The sequence below is a fragment of the Natator depressus genome, chromosome 6, assembly GCF_965152275.1.
Source record: "Natator depressus isolate rNatDep1 chromosome 6, rNatDep2.hap1, whole genome shotgun sequence".
In the NCBI taxonomy this organism is placed as follows: Eukaryota; Metazoa; Chordata; order Testudines; family Cheloniidae; genus Natator; species Natator depressus.
In genome coordinates this window covers 16,899,239-16,915,116 of record NC_134239.1, presented here as the reverse complement: position 1 = coordinate 16,915,116, position 15,878 = coordinate 16,899,239, and the positions used below count along the sequence as shown (strand labels likewise).

Sequence of the window (15,878 nt, the reverse complement as noted above, 5' to 3'; positions counted from 1 at the left end):
CAAACACAGAGTGAGACGGTCCTTGCCCCAAAGAGCTGACAATCTTAATCAACAAGACAAAGGTCAAAAGGAGAGAGAGAGCCACAGGGAGGTGAAGTGTCTTGCCCAAGGACACAAAGCAAGTCAGTGTCAGAGCCAGGAACAGACCCAGACCAGATCTCTGGGTCCCAGTCCTCTCAGCTCCCTTGCCTCCCTCTTTGAGATATAACACAGAGCATACAGGGGGCTGGTAACAGGGGCTGAGGCTGACGGGATCAAGGATCCTCCTCACACAAAGTCTCCTCCAGAGACTCCGTGCTGAGAACATGATTGTCCAGGGAGTCAGGAGCCCTGGCTGCCCGTTGAGCTGTATGTTCTTGTTTGAAACATTATTATTGTTTTAAAGAAAGCCTAGTTTGAAAGAAATATATAATTGTTAATGTGCACTAATCCTCCTGTGACTTCTCCACCTTCCCCCAAGCTAACGCTGGGGCTCCTGTCCCACGCAGCCATGCCACCGTGGGTTGTGATCCCAGCAGATCTCACAAGGTTGGGTCACGACAGAACTTGGATCTTTAAAGGTTCCGTAAAGACCGATTCAGAAGGAGATGGTCTTCTCTGTGAATGCCCCAGCATGGGGCTATAATGTTTTTCAGATGAGATCTCAAACCATGGTCACACATGATCAAAAATCCCACGGGTCTTTTAGCAGGAACACGGGTATTAACCTCAATGTCTTGGATAAATTCCAATTGCAGTAAATACCACCCACATTTTCATGAATTCCCCCCTCAGTTTTAGTATTATTCAGGCCAATGTTACACAAGAGGGCAGACTAAATGATTTAATGGTCCTCTTTGGGCTTAAAAATCTATGAAACTTCACAACTTCTTTGTTTAAAGAAGAGACATTTTCAAGATACAAAAATCACACACAGCAGAACTTTGCTAAAAAATTCATCACCAGTTATGGAATTTTGTGAATTTTCAGGTATGCAAATGGGGGAAAGAAAGTACACAAGGGATATGAACTCACAAACTGGACTTTGCTCAATTATTTTAGCAACGTAGCTACGTTTTAATTATTTGTGACACTCCCTAGTTAAGTGTGTACAGCTAGAGGGGAAGGCTGGTCTTGTGGTTAAGACACCCAGGAGATGTAGGTTCAATTCCAAGCTCAGTTGCTGACTCCCTTGGGGAGCCTTAGTTCACCAACTGTAACATGGAAATAATCACCTTTCCTTTCCTCCCCCGCTTTGTCCACAGGGCTGGCCCTAGATATTTTGTCACCCAAGACAGAAAATGTTTCCAGAGCCACCCCGCCCCGCAAGAGCACAGGCGAAAAAACTCAGGGATTTGGACCCCTGCCCAGAGAGGCCACCCCAGTGGCCAGTCCTGTTTGTCCAGCTTGTCTATATGGACTGTATGCGCTTCAGGGGAGGGACTGTCTCTTACTGTGTGTTTGTCCAGCACCTTACATAATGGGACCCTGATCTCAGGTGCAGGCTCTAGTCACCACCACAGCACAAATCATAGCAAGGAGTAACATGAGACGTCACAACAGCTCTTGGATATTAGACCTCTAATGGAGAAGAGTGTTCAGAGCTCTCTCAGTAAATCCAGAGGTATTGGGTTTGTGAACCAGCAGAGCGGGAATTAGTGGGGTTCTCATGTATTTTGAAAAACGTCCTGACCCATTTGACCAACAGCTTGATTCAAATGGAAAGAACTTTTACAAGTCTAGGGGCCCAATCCTGCAAAGCCATCGTCTTCAACAGGTTTCTTCGCATGAATAACATTTCCTCCTGTAAGTAATTTGCAGCACTGGACCCTAACTTCCTTTGCACTCCCTGCTGCTCTTTGTTTAGTTGCTGAACTTCACTCAGCCTGAGCAGCGAAACAAGATGAATCAGTTCCACTTTCTAGTGCCCGTCAGTTCCTACTCTCTGGTTCTCAGACACTAGCTCAGTGCTGCTGTGTCTGGGTTTCCAGCACTGCACGGAGAATGTTTAAATACAATAAACCTTTTTTTTCATTTAAAGATACTATAATGAAAACTTTCCAGTCCTTATGTTATGGGTCAGATCCTCAAGGGGTGCAAATCAGTGTAATTCTGTTGGTTTCAAGGGAGTTACGCCAATTGACATCAGCTGCGGGAGCCGTCCACAATCCTGAGTCTAAACTGATTGACAGAGTCCCCTCAGGTTTCCTAAACCCAATTATTGTGGTCACCCCCAAAGGCCTTGCACTCTCTCGAACCAGTGTGGCCCCATAAAGAATGGCAACAACAGAAGCTCTAGCATACACAGGGTGCTTCTACCACTAGGCGACAATGATAAGAACGGCTGTGCCCGGACAACACTAGCGCTGCCACCACTGACAATTCCCAGCGCAGACGCACTTAAAACGATTGTCTCCTTCACCTCGAAATATTCCTTGGGACGATCAGAACCGTGGTGCCCGAGATAGGACTCCCCAGATGCGTGCCTGTAAGAGCATCCTGGAAGCAAAGATCCCAAGCCAGAGGAACCCAGCTCTCAACAAGAGCAGAACTTCCCCGGGCAAATCAGCACATCTCTAATTATAAATTCTCCCTCTTGACTCTTGGGCAACCACGTCGCTCCCCTTTGTGAGTCCCTCCAGCAGCTCCCCCATCAACACCACATCTAGCTCAAACTTTTCATCCTGGCCTTCCAAACTCTACGCAGCTCGGCCCTTCCCCACCTTGGTTCTGACTATGCCACCCTCACTCCCACGGCGGTACCTGTCTCAATGGCCCATTTATTGCTTCCTACCCTTCTCTATGCACGTCACCACGCTGCCCCTCCGCATGGGACCCACCCACCAAGCCACCCACCCCTCTCCCCCCGTTCCAGAAACTCATTTCTCCTAGAACCTCCACAGGAAACAAGTTTAGGATTAAAACAGAAAAAGAACCCCACCCCCCCATGCCTAAGATTTGCCAGTGGATCACACCTGTGGTTTAACCTGTAGCTGCTGCTCCTTAGGGTAAGGATTGCCTTTTTCCACGCAGCGCTCAGTGCCAAAGACGTTCTATTGGCATGCCACAAATAATGAAAGACCCCTAATGGCCCCAATTCAGCACAGCATTTAAGCACATGCTTTACTTTAAGCAGCTGCGTAATCCCCATTGAAGTCAAAGGGGCACACAACATGGCTCATTCCCATCCCGAGAGCCCTCCTGTGGCAATCCAGGCAAGTCCTGCCCCACCCTCCCCTACAGTGCCTGGTGCCAACTACGTTGCCCATCTTCTCCTCACATATCAGACTGACCGTTACCACCTCTCCAGGGACAGAAATGTCCCACTCAGAGCCCATTTCAAGCCCTGCGTCCGGGCATAATGTATTAGTATAACAGCAACCACCGGCTGATCCCTCTTAAAACAGACAATTCCTGAAATGCCACAGTAAGATAGGTTAAAATGCAGCAGTGCTCCATCCCCACTCCAGGGCCCCATTCTCCAGGCTGCCCACCCAAGAATGAACTGCTCCACGCCCCTGGTCCTCTGGCCCTGTTCCAGGGCCCCATTCTCCAGGCCACCTGAGAGCGAACAGTCCCTCTTTTTCAATTCCTGGGCCCCTATTCCAGGGCCTCTGGCAATTCTCCAAGCCTTCTGCAACACTTCTCCTGCAGCCCTCAACTCAGGGCTTCGGCAGGAGGGCTCCCACCCCCCAGACTCCTTTGCCTACAAGTCCTGCTCGCCTTTTTCTCATGGGAACCTCTCTGAACAATCAACCCTCTTTTTGGGGGGCTCAACTGCCCTGACTGAGCAGGTTCTTCCTTTTTACCTAGGAGCCTGCATATGAATGTTCTACTCGGCCAGGTTCCCCAGCTCCAGCCAGTTCTCACCAACTGCTCTCATCAGTCCTCTCTGTGCGCCAGCTCTCTTCATTGCCAGCTCTCAGGCCTCATGCAGCTCTTTCCAGGCATCTCTCACAGCGTTCCCTGCTGCCCTTTCTTGTTCCCCATTCTCATATACTGCCTGGGTCTGTATAGAGGACAGACGTCTTCTACCAGGGCCTGTTGGGAGGCAACTAACCAGTCACAGGTGAACGGGACCTGTTCCCTCTTAAAGGGGCCAGTCACCCTGTGACAGGGCATAAGCACGCTTTTAAGGGCTTTGCTTTATCAGTGCCAATCACAGCCATTTGTCAGAAAAGAAAAGCTCAAGGAACAAGCTGATTGATTGATTGATTGACTCTTTATCTAGGTTGCCACTGGTTGGCTGATTTGTATTTTGTAAAGAGGCATCAAGAGATTAAAAACCATTTATCTGGAGATAATTATTAGCAACATCTAAGATTATTACAGCTAAGCAGTTACTAAAGATTTAATTTAAATTCTCTTCACTATTTGCATTTCAGTAGCACCTAGAGGCTGCAGGGAAGATTGGTGCCCTATTGTGCAGGGTGCTGTACAAACACATTGCAGCAGATAGGCCTTGTCCCAAGCAGCTTACTGATTGACAAGACAGACAACGGTCAGAAGGGGACGCGACTTCCCAAGGTTACCCAGCATCCCTGAGCTGGGATTGGCAAAGGAGCCTTCAGGACTGAGACTCCCAGCTCTCATTCACTGTGGGCATTTAACTCTCTTAGGTTCTTTTGGAAGACCCAGGACAGTGGCTTATCCCCTTGGCCATGCTGCCTCTACAGCTCCTCTCCTCCATCAATTGCTATATGTTTGCTTTGCAACAACAAAACCAGCCTAGTCGATCTGACACTTCGACTCTCATGCAGTAGCCCAGTGCTGCAATGTTAGGGTTGCAGACTCTGTGGGGAAGGTTTAAATCTCAACAAAAAGTTTTTCCATTGGTGTTTTTTTTAAAGGAATCATAGATTCCAAGGCCAAAAGGGACCTCGAATCTTGGGGTCCCCACATTTTGGATAGTATGTACATGTCAGCATGCCTTTAGGCCCCTCCACGCTGCTCCTGCTGAATTTATACCCAAGCAGCATGTTGTTTTCAATCCCGTCTCCTTTTTGTTCTTACTCTTAGGGTAGTTTGCAGATAACTATGGTAAATGAATGGAATAAAAGCATCCACCTGCCCCAATGAAGTGGAAAAGAGTTACAACAGATATGGAGAGAGAAAAGGAGGAAGTCAGGGAGGTGGGAGAGAGGATGGGAAAGAGGGACGGATGGACAGAGTGGGAGGAGAGGGTGAAAGATAGGGAAAGGGAGCAGTGGTTGGTGGAGGGTTAGACAAGGTGAAGCCTTTGGCTCATGTACCGCTGCTCATCTGCTGGAATTTACGCTTCCCCCGCAAGTCACAGAACTGAACAAATGAGGCCATTTAATAATCCATCCCATGTGTTTCTAGTCGCCCACATGAAGAGCAGCCCACGTCACCATCTCAGGAGCCAGGCTAGTGCCCTGCCCTGCCCTCACTCACTTTTCCACACCGCTTGCCATTTGTTTTGCAACCATGGCCAGCCACTCTCCTGGGACTTGCAGTTCTGCCCCAGAGATCTCTCTCCCGCCATCTTAGATAAAGACATCATAAAGTTCAGCAAGATAAGTACCCGGCTCGAGGTGTCACGTTACACTCCTTCTACAGGAGGGAAGCCCTCCACTCAGACACACCCTTCATTATCGCTCTCCAGTGCGTGCTACAGGGGGAACCCCTGCTCAGCCAGGCACCCCACCACCACCATGTATGACAGATCCCCCTACCAGGCCCTACCCATTCAGACAGCGCTTGTTCGCAAGTGTGCACTAGGAAGCCACTCTGCCGCAGTCAGCAGGGAGCACCCCTAGGGATAGAGGAGAGGGAGTTACCCAGGGGACAGGCCAATGGGTCCCAGCCAGCAAGGGGCAACTGCGTAGAAAGGAAAGGGGGTGGAGAAGCCACCTTTATAATGAGATGTGTCCATGGGGATCCTTTCCCTATCCCTGCTAAGAGCACGCCTTACCCCCTGGAGCGCGCTGTCCTCCTGCGGTCTCTCCCCCTTATCTAGGGGGCTGCTCTTGCCTCGCTGGTTACACCCATCAGTTTGTCTTTGCCGGGAAGAGACAGGAAGGAGGTGTTTGCCCAGGTCTGTCTCCCATGAAGGATGCTGCCCAGAGATGACTAGTGCTAAGAGCTGGCACAAGGGAGGGGCACCCAATGGGGAATTACAGGTTGGGCTCAATCAGTCCTGCGCTGGGCTCCTGTTTGTGTCTCCATAGAGCTGCTCCCCATTCCCTGGCAGTGCACGCATTGAGTTAATCATTGCTCAGATCCATTTAGCTCATTGGGGTTCTTATCAGACAGCGCAAAGTCCAAGGGCAAGGCCCAGTCAATCAAGAGCAGGGAGTTACCCAGCATGCTGTGCAAGGCAGCCACCCCGCAGCTTTCCTCGCTGGATGCGTGACAAATGGCATACCACTCTGGGAGTTTCCAATGGGGTCTACCCCCAGGGTCACCTGAGCTGTGGGCCAACAAGGGTATTGCCCTGGGGTCCTTCAGCCAGAGAGGAGACAGGCAGCACAGGGGAAGGGACACACCAGTTACAGCCCTGAAGTCCATGGGCCCCTTGTTTAGAATAGAGAGTCTATAATTCCATGGGGGGGCGGGCAGGGGCCCTGCACACACAGGGTCAGCCCCGGCTGGGCATATCAGCCATGGCCCAAGCCCAGGACAGGGAGAGTCTAGGAGGATCCCATTTTTCTCTCTCTCCCTTTAAAATGCATCTGCTGTCTGTATTTCCAGCTACACGGTCAGGTGTAGAAGAAAGACCAGGACAGAATGAAGCAGAGGAGAGGAGCCAGCCCCAGCTCTAGGGTGGGGAGAGCTCCCCAGGAGGAGCAGCCACTGACCTAGGGCCAGATTAGTCGCGGACAGAGCCTCCACAGCACTTCTGGGCAATGAACAGACCAAGGGGCCAGTTCACCCCAGGTGTAACAGCCCTAGAGTTACACTCCGGATGAATCTGGCCCAAGAACATTGGCGACCTCCCTGCTCTAGGAAAGCAGAGCAAAGGGCTAAGAGAGACCTCATCACAGCCAGTAAGCCAGTTGCAAACACCGACCGCACATAAGCCAGACAGAAAAGTGGCCACCAAACCACACGAGTGGAGCCTTTGTGGAGCAGGTGTAGCCACCAGGACCAAAGGAGTGGGCTCAAGGGCTGCCAGCCAGGCACCAAGCCTTTCCCCTCTCGCTGGGTCCAATCCAGCCCCAGCTCAGAGGGGACTACGAGGCATTCCTATGTGATACTTTTACAGTGCCATGAACTCAGTGACCTCAGCCTACTTCCAAAGAGATCGGTGTCTGTGTCGCAAAGCCCACTCTATCCAATACTCATTGGCAGCCTCACTGTTGACGGTTGGAGCAGAGAAGCCAAAAGCTGATTGTGGCTGATGACCAAACTTTCTGCTCCCCTTAGGCCTGAGCCCCCTAGGAACACACCTGGCAAGGGGCAACCTGGAAGGGGAAGAGGCACTGCCAGCACTGCCCCTGTTCTGTGGATACAGCAGACTTCATTCTCCTGGGTTGTTGGTGCACAAAGCCCTCTCAGAGACACTGTGTGAGAGAGGCTCCGGCACAGGCGACATGGTGAGCTGGGGACAAGGAGCGTACCAGCCAATGGCACCCCTGCTCCTGTTCCCGGATGGACGGTGGGCACTCCCTGCTTGATCGCCATAGCCTGTTCCATGAATGCTTGACACAAACCCACCTCAGCCCCAGGGATGCCCACCAACAGCTCATGGCAGCTATCTGAATATTCATCCTCCCAGCTGGGTGATAGGTCGCTTTGGTCACCTGCTATTGTCTGTGCCCCCTTATTGGGCGACTCACACTTTTATAAACTAGGAAGAGGGCTCTGACGAGCGGCTTCTGGTTCAGACCAGCTCACAGTGCGTTTGCAAGGCTTCTGCTTCCCACCAACCACCTGGTACGTGAGCATTCACTGAGATGAATGCTCCTGGGGAAGGGCTGCAGGCACCGTCGGAGCAAAATGCTCAGGGTGGCTTCCTCGCAGGGTTTGGCCAGCTCTGGAGATGCTGACAAGACCAGAGGGCATCTCCATTCTCCAGGGGCTCCCCAGACCAAGCAAAGGGGAAACGCAGGCCCTGATTCCCCATCAGGCTTCTCAGTGGAATAACCAGCACCCCAGTTCAGTTCAACCCCTGCCCTTCTGCCTCAAATTGCCCTGAGATGCCATTCACAAGGCAGGACCTGATCCTTCACCTCACAGCAGGGCAGAGGGAATCACAGCTGGTGCCTGCTGTAGCTGCCTACAAATGAATGAATGGTGAAGAGACCCATGCCCAGGTGCACCGCTGCTCAAATCTTACTAACCAGCTCCAAGGGATGCAATCCTTAAAAGCCAGACTCACCCCAACCAACATCCTGGCCATTCCTCACCAGCACCCCCCCCCCCGACATTGGGAGGAGCCCTCCCCTCTAGCAACCTCAGCCACTGATGTGTCCCCTTCAGTCAGGGACTCCCAGTCCCTGGCAGGACTCCATTTGTGCCACTGGCAGCCACCACCTCCAGCCGCCAACTCCCACTGGCCACCAGCCGGGGCCTTCTCCAGCCAGCACTCCCAGCCACCTGGGCCAGAACAGAAGCCCACACCGGGAAGAACTTGCGGCAAAGAATGTCTCAGACCCTGGTCACCCAAACTCCAGAGGGAACCTGTGGGCATTAGCACATGTTGCTCTTTCTGAATCGCAGCACCCAGAATAACCCCGAGCTCCTCATCAACCCTCACCCCCTCCAGGATCTACTCCCAGCCCCCGTACACCCTCACCAACAGCTCTGCCCTTCTCTCAGTTCTTCTTCCCTTCTCCCCGCCGCCATGTTCTCAGCCCCAGGGAAAGAGGAGTCCACATGGCACAGGTGAGGGGCAGTGGGCTGCACCTGGGGAAGCACTGCCAGAACTGCGAGACCCTGGATGGGGGAGCAGGTTGTTCTGTGTTGGGCTCACACCTGGTAGCAGGATGTGGCCATGGTTCCTGGGAGCCTTCTCCTTCCATCCTCCCAAGACAGGCCACAGCTGCTATCTCCCTCTGTGCCTGGGACCAAGGCTGGCATTCAGTGGGTGCTGGGTTCCTCCCTCTCCCCTGCAGGGGGCCTGGAAAGGGGGCTATGCTCACCAGTGGCCTCAAATTGCCCGCTCTCCTCTGGGACCGACGTGTAGATCCAAAGCAGACAGGTGGGCAGGGGAGGTCAGATGGCAAGAGAGAGGAGAACAGACAGGCAGACAGAGAGGAAAACTCCGCAGTGGAAGGGCCGTACGAAGCTACCTGCTCGGATCCAGCGCATCCTGAGTGCGGTGACAACGGATGTCACGCTCCAGCGTCCCTGCTCTCCTCCTCGGTCATCCCGCTGTCTCACTCGGCTTGTGTGGACCCCAGCGCTGCTGCCGGCTGGGTTTTCTATTCTCTCTGCGAGGGGTGGGGGGCCAAGAAGGCCGGGAGGCTGCCACCTCTGCGCAGCGCCTCACTCTAACAGGCACCCTCCAGGATTTGGGTCTGCGGGGGGATTACCGAAAGGGCCGGTCATGTGTTTGTGCTGTACCAGCTTCCCCAGGGCTGTTCTGTCACAGGCTAACTCTGCTCAGCGAAATTCTCCACACAAAGCCTCTTAGCTTCCTGCCTGCAACAAACAGCCCCTAGCGAGGCAGCCACTCTGCGGGGACACTGTCCCCCATCCTCCTCCACGCAAGCAGGGCTGAGCTGGACACCAGCCCCGGAGCAGATGTGTCCTGCGTTCGGAGCGGGTGACCCACCAGCTCTCCTGGGGGGCGGCGAGGGGCTTTCTGCATTCACTCACAGGCCAGAGCACCCCGCGGTTCCCCACTCAGTGTCTGTACCCCAACTGGGTGAGGTGTGATTCCCCAGGGAAAGCTCTCCTCAGAAATGGCAGCAGGGGGAGTACTCAGAGGAAGCCAGTGGCAAAGGCTGAGGGAGAGCGGCATGGCTGAGCCAGCAAGCCCTGAGGCCTGGACAGCAGCGCAGCTGAGCTGGCAAGCCCAGTAGCCAGGGCTGAGGAGCGTTTGTGAAGCCCTGTTCCTGGATAAATGCAGAGCACCTGCTGGTGTTCAGTATATGGGGCTCTTCCCTCTGAGTCAGGAATGACCCAGCCCCACAGCATAGCCCTACAAGATCCTGGTCTGCTGGAGCGGCCATCTTCCAAACGAGACATCAAACTGAGGCTCTGATCTCTTATGGTCATGAGAGACTCTCACAAGAGGGGTGTTAATCCTGTTTTCTGGGCAAATTTCAATTCAAATAATTATGTTCCGCTAACAAAATGCTCCCTACATTCTTAATTAGATACAGCATCATGGTCAGTTCCTGTCCCAAACTCATATGAAGCGTTGCTGTGTGAGCTAACAGCTGCCATGTTCCACCCCAGAGGTGGCTGCATTTCAGTGATGGGGGAAGTGACCCCTACTAAATATACTAAAGTCCTTTGGGAGCCAGCTGGATGAGAGGTGCGGCAGAGATGCAAGCTCCCTGCAGTCCTCTCCCTGCTCTGGTCTCACCTCCAAGCACCACCCCACCCCTCTCCATGGAAAATTCTGCGTCACCACTCCCATTCCCACAGCCACCTTTCCTTTGCACAGGGCGGTGGGGAGGATCTCAGAGCCGGGGCACTCCGAGGCTGTGGCGTCAGATGTGCAGGGTCACGGATTCAGCCTATATCCATGTTCACGACACTTCAATAGTATTGCCTCTGCCTCCTACACAGCATCCCTGCCTGGTGTCTAGGCATGCAGCCTCCAGCTTCCACCCTGGAGGCCCCAGGCCTGAAGTCCCTTTGCTCCCACTATGATAACCCATTTGTGCCAGTTCTGTCACAGGAGACCCCCAAACTGTCCATCTTGGTCCCATCATAAGCCCCCTTACACCCCTGTAGTCCTCAAATCAGCTTCTCTCTGGCTCCTTTGGGACCCCTCAGTCACACCCTCACAACACCCTGGTGGGGCAGGAACCTGAAACTACCGCCTGTCTTGAGAGGCCTCCCTATAGGCTCACTAACAATGAGCCAGATCCTCAGCAGACAGAAATCAGCCCAGCTCCAATCACTTGAGTGGGGATGCTTTGCCCCAGCTGGGGACCCAGTGTCGGGGTGGAATTCTGCTCCATCTTTCTTCAAAGACCAACTGATTTTTGCTCACCCCTTGTGTGACTGCTTATTGTTCCACTGCATTATCCAGTCTACACGGAAACATTAGGATGACACAGACACAGCACTCAGGAGGTGTGAAAAATTCATACCCCTGAGCACCGCAGCTATGCCGGCCTAACTCCGGTGTAGACACGGCCACACTGACCTAGCTACTGCCACCCAGAGAGGTGGATTATCTACAGTGACAGAAAAAACCCTCCGTCACTGTGGGAAGCATCTACACTATGGCTCTCCAGCAGCATGGCTGCAGTGGTGTAGCTGTGCGGCTGTAGCAGCTATAGTGCAGACACGACAACATGCCAACAAAAGGATAGGGAGTGGTTAGACCAAGGGATGAGAATGGGAGTCAGTAGTTCCAGGTTCAATTCCCTGCTCTTCCCTCATCTGACCTTGGGCAAGTCACTTCAACGCTCTCTGCCTCAGTTTCCCCATCTGTAAAACAAGGATGACAGTCCTGAGCTGCCTTGCAGAGGGGCTGTGTTCCTTAATGATGTCTGGAAAGCCAGCTGAGATCCAGGATGGAAGGCACCAGAGAAGGGCACTGTCTCAGTCCCATTAATACACACACACACACTGACTAAACATCCACTCGCTCCCTGGTTGATAAACAACGATACACACTCACTCATTCACCCTTACAGCTGAGAGATTCCTGTGACCCTTCAGGCAACGACTAACAATTCAACAGCAGGGCTACGGCAGCCCTCGTGAGCATGCGAGCAAACACAATCAGTCTGTGTACACACACACACACACAGGCTTGCTACACACAGAGGAACTTTACCCACTAACACCCTACAAAAAGATTTAACAGGCCAACCCTCAGACAGCTGCCAAGACGCTATCCACCCCCAGTCCTGCTTGTTCTTCCTTTTAAAGCCGCTCGGCACATCTTTCCCGATGTACATTCTTTAACTACCTCTTATCTCGTAAATTAGCCGAGAGAGAGAGGGATCCCGAATAGCTGAGCTCTGTCGTAACTGGTTCCCTCGTGTGAGTGTTAGGCAAGGAAGAAGGTAGAGTTTCTTGCAGGGTGCCAGCCAAGGGTCAGGCTTTTTATACTCCCCACCTTCCCTTTGATATAAAATACACACGCTCTAGGTAAACACTGAACACTGTGCAGAGACCAAACTTAATTCCTTTACCTTCCCCGCCAGAGCCTCCACCATCCCACTCTCTGCCGCGAGGCTTTCCATTTCCTCTGCTGCAGGCAACTCTGCTGGGTGGTAATGTGATGGGCTGTAGCAAAAACTAAGGAACAGTCAGACCCAAACAGCTAGGTTCTTTTGGACTAAGGATAGGGAAACGCCTGTCCAGAGAACCCTCAGAGCATACACTACCAACCCCAGCATCTTCCTTTCATCAGCAAAGCCTGCACCTAAACCTCCTCTAGATGCCTTCAAAGCCTCATTCAATCCAAAATCTCCTCATCCCTCCCAAATCTCAGAGCAACGGCCCAAACATTTCCATTCTCTCTTTATCTCCTTTGTCTTCCCATACCTCCAAGCTCCGTGCCAAAGCAGCAAACTCCTATGGGAGAGAGATGGGTAACTCCAGTCTGACTGAAACCAGGAAACGTCTTCCTGAAATAAAGTCCCAGCTCCTGAGATTTTCAGACCCAAGGGGAACCAGAATCAAGCTCACTCCTCACCAGCCGGGCCCAAAGCCGGGGATCTAAGGGATGTTCACACACAAGGGAATGGCTGCTTAGGCAAAATGCAAACTTAAGGATGATGCTGTGATCCCAGGAAAAGCTTCTATCCCGAATGCCATATCAACACCAGCTTAAACATGGAAAAATAACCCTTTCCCCATAGAAGATTTCAACAGTTCTCTACAGAAGGATTTTGCTATGACTAGATGTGTAAATACCAGAGGTAGCAATGTGCAGGGAACCGGACTAGCTGACCTCTCGAGGTCCCTTCCAGTTCTATGATTCTATGTCGAGCAGACTGAATATGAGGCTAGGGGTTAGGATCTCGTGGGTTTTAATCCTACCTGCTTCCCAAAAGGTTGCAAGGATTAATTAGTTAACCCTTGTACAGCACTTCGAAAATATCAAGTGCTAAAAGACTATTCATAAATATGGTGGAAGTGCTAACAGCAGACTCGGATCTGGTGAGACTCAGTGTATAGTGAAGTAGAATGGACTCCTCGAATTATTTCAGCATGTTGCAATGTGCAGAAAGAAATTCCCGTTACTGTGAAATCTCCACTTACTCAGAGGGTGCTATGGAGAAAGAAAAAGGAATTCACTCTACGAGGGGAAGTCTTGATTCAAACGTGCAGCTTTCCATGGGAAGCAACAGGGATACTCAGTTTAAAGAAGTTAATTGTGTGGATATGAATCAGTCCTACAGAGTTTATCCTTGTAAATGAATACACGTCTAGCATGCCGAGAAGAAACAAGGTATGTTTGTTCACCTGTATACTACCCGTCCGGAGATCACTGATCTCTCAGGACACTGAGATCCCAAGTTAAATCTGACTCCTTGTGGAAATCTAGCAAGATAGGCACCAACCTTCAACTCCTAATAGCTGATGATCAGTTTCACCGTTCACTCCTTCAAAACACCCTGGATAGCTGGCATGTATGAGAGAGAGAGAAAAGAATCTCATCACCTCTTTCCATGGGCGGTGATCCTTTGTGCTAAAGCTTACTCCTCCATTCCCCTCTCATCCTCACCTACCACAGTGTAACTGACATGGATTAACACAACAGAACAGGATGAGCTGCCCATGGGAAACAAACTGCCATGCTGCAGGCTGCAGTGCAAACTAAGAGCTAAAATAAAAAAGTTACACAATCGAGCAACTTGCAGACATGAAAGAAGTGTCCCGCAGCCCCGGTTTTCTTCACTTTCCATTTTCACAGGGGAAGGTAGGGGCAAGAGATTTTTAGGGTTCACCAAAAATAAATAAATCAGATGGCTCTCGAAACCCTGTGAAATACAAAACACCCCCCTGAAAGTGACAATGAGAGAAAGGCAACCAAAGTTCACTGCTTCTAAATATCACACAGCACAGCACGAGTGGGACAGCCAAGGGTGGGGGGTGATGGAGCTTAGAAGCTAGGAGACTGGTGTTCAGCGGGTTGAGGATGCGGCTGGACTGGGAGTGGGGCCACCAGGAACTATGTCCAACTGGACCCCAACTGAAAACAAAGACTGACTAGGACGCAGTTTGGTGCATGTAAGAGCCTCTGGAGCAAGGCTTCCTGCCTGGTTAATCCTGTTCCACATAGAACTCAGGATCATGACCAGAAAAGCAAGAGAATCTCTTCCTTTTGAGGAAAAGAGAGAGAGGAGCTATAGAGACAACAAAGGGAAAGATTTCACAGAAACCAGAACAGGAGAAGGAACAGAAAGAGAAGCAGCCATAGTCCAAACCATTAGATAAAGCACCTTCCATTGACCATGTATTCATTTCCCTACGATCTGGGCAGCTTCCATGGCAAACAAGCTCATCATCATTTCCTCATACAATCCCCATCCCCTTGTTCTCCGTGAATACAGTATCAGCAAGCTGCACTCCCCAAACACAGAGCGAATGAATCTCAACAAAAATACCAGCAGGAGGGGGCCAAACTCTGGGCTTGATCAATGTATTAATCCAGCCCTCAAGTCAATTGGAGATTATATCGTCACCAGCAACAAAAGCTCCCAGGACCTGCTATAAAAAGAGAAACTGGCTAAGATGATCCTCCATATTTTCCCTTTGCCACAGGCTCTTTGTGCAATGAGCTGAATGCAAAGTGCAGATATTCTGCACATGCACACCTGAAACGTTAGTCAGTTTCCCACTGCTGCCGCCCTTCCCCTTGGAAAGCAGGTTAGCAGAGACCACAGGAAGAGGGCTCTTGGGGAGACTCGGGACACCTAACAAAGGGAAAGAGAAAGAGGGAAAGAGGAGAGAGAACAAGAACTGACAAAAAATGAAATGCAGAGAGACAGAGCAAAGAGAGGTGCACAAAGACGAGGCAGTGAGGAGAAACAATGAGAGGAAAGAGGAATTAAAACAAAGGTCAGAAATGGTGGCAGGGCCCCATCTGCTCCATAACCTTCATTCAACTGAGTGATTCTTAATGCAACAGTTTAACTTTACTAACTATTCAGTTATTACTAAATGGTCACGTTCTACCCTTCATCTTTGTCCAGAACCCAGCAAAAGGGGCCTGATTCTCCTCTTGTACCAACATTACACCACCATAGCTCCTCTGGCCTCAACGGAGTCACTCCTGATTCACATTGGCGTTAAAAGGAGAATAGGAGCCAAGGTCTTCTGTGGATTGCGGGGAATCTGTGTTTCTGATTGTGCAGCGCCAGCCTACGGAAGCTAATTAAAATGGTGATTTAGGCCCCAGCCCAGAATATTATTGTAGGTATTATCAATCAGAGAGACAGCTGGAGCAGAGCAGGAAGAGTTCTGTAAGGAGTCCCTTTCCAAGGGGACAGAGGGAGCAGGGGAGGGAACCTGTGCTGATGTCCTTGGTCTGGGAGCAGGGGGATCTATACTGCAAGCCATGGGGTGATGGAGATGTGCTGAGGTCCTCAGTCAAGGAGCCTGACATCCATGGCTCAGGGGACTGGTCTGGAGGCCTTTGGTCTGGAGGTGACCATAGAGGGTGGCCTGGTACTGGGCTCTGTGTGACAGTGAAGACTACGGTGGTGGGCTGTGTCTGCTGGGAGCCCATGTCCCTGACTTGGCAATGGTGGGACTGGCATGGCCCTGTTCAGCGGTAAGGAGGCGGC

At 51.5% G+C, this 15,878-nt stretch overlaps 1 protein-coding gene across 7 annotated transcripts in view; it reads right to left on the bottom strand.

The window, feature by feature from the left end:
- Positions 1–15,878, bottom strand: part of MYRF (myelin regulatory factor) — a 137,553-nt gene that overhangs the window by 93,848 nt on the left and 27,827 nt on the right. The gene's annotated exons all lie outside the window — the stretch shown is intronic.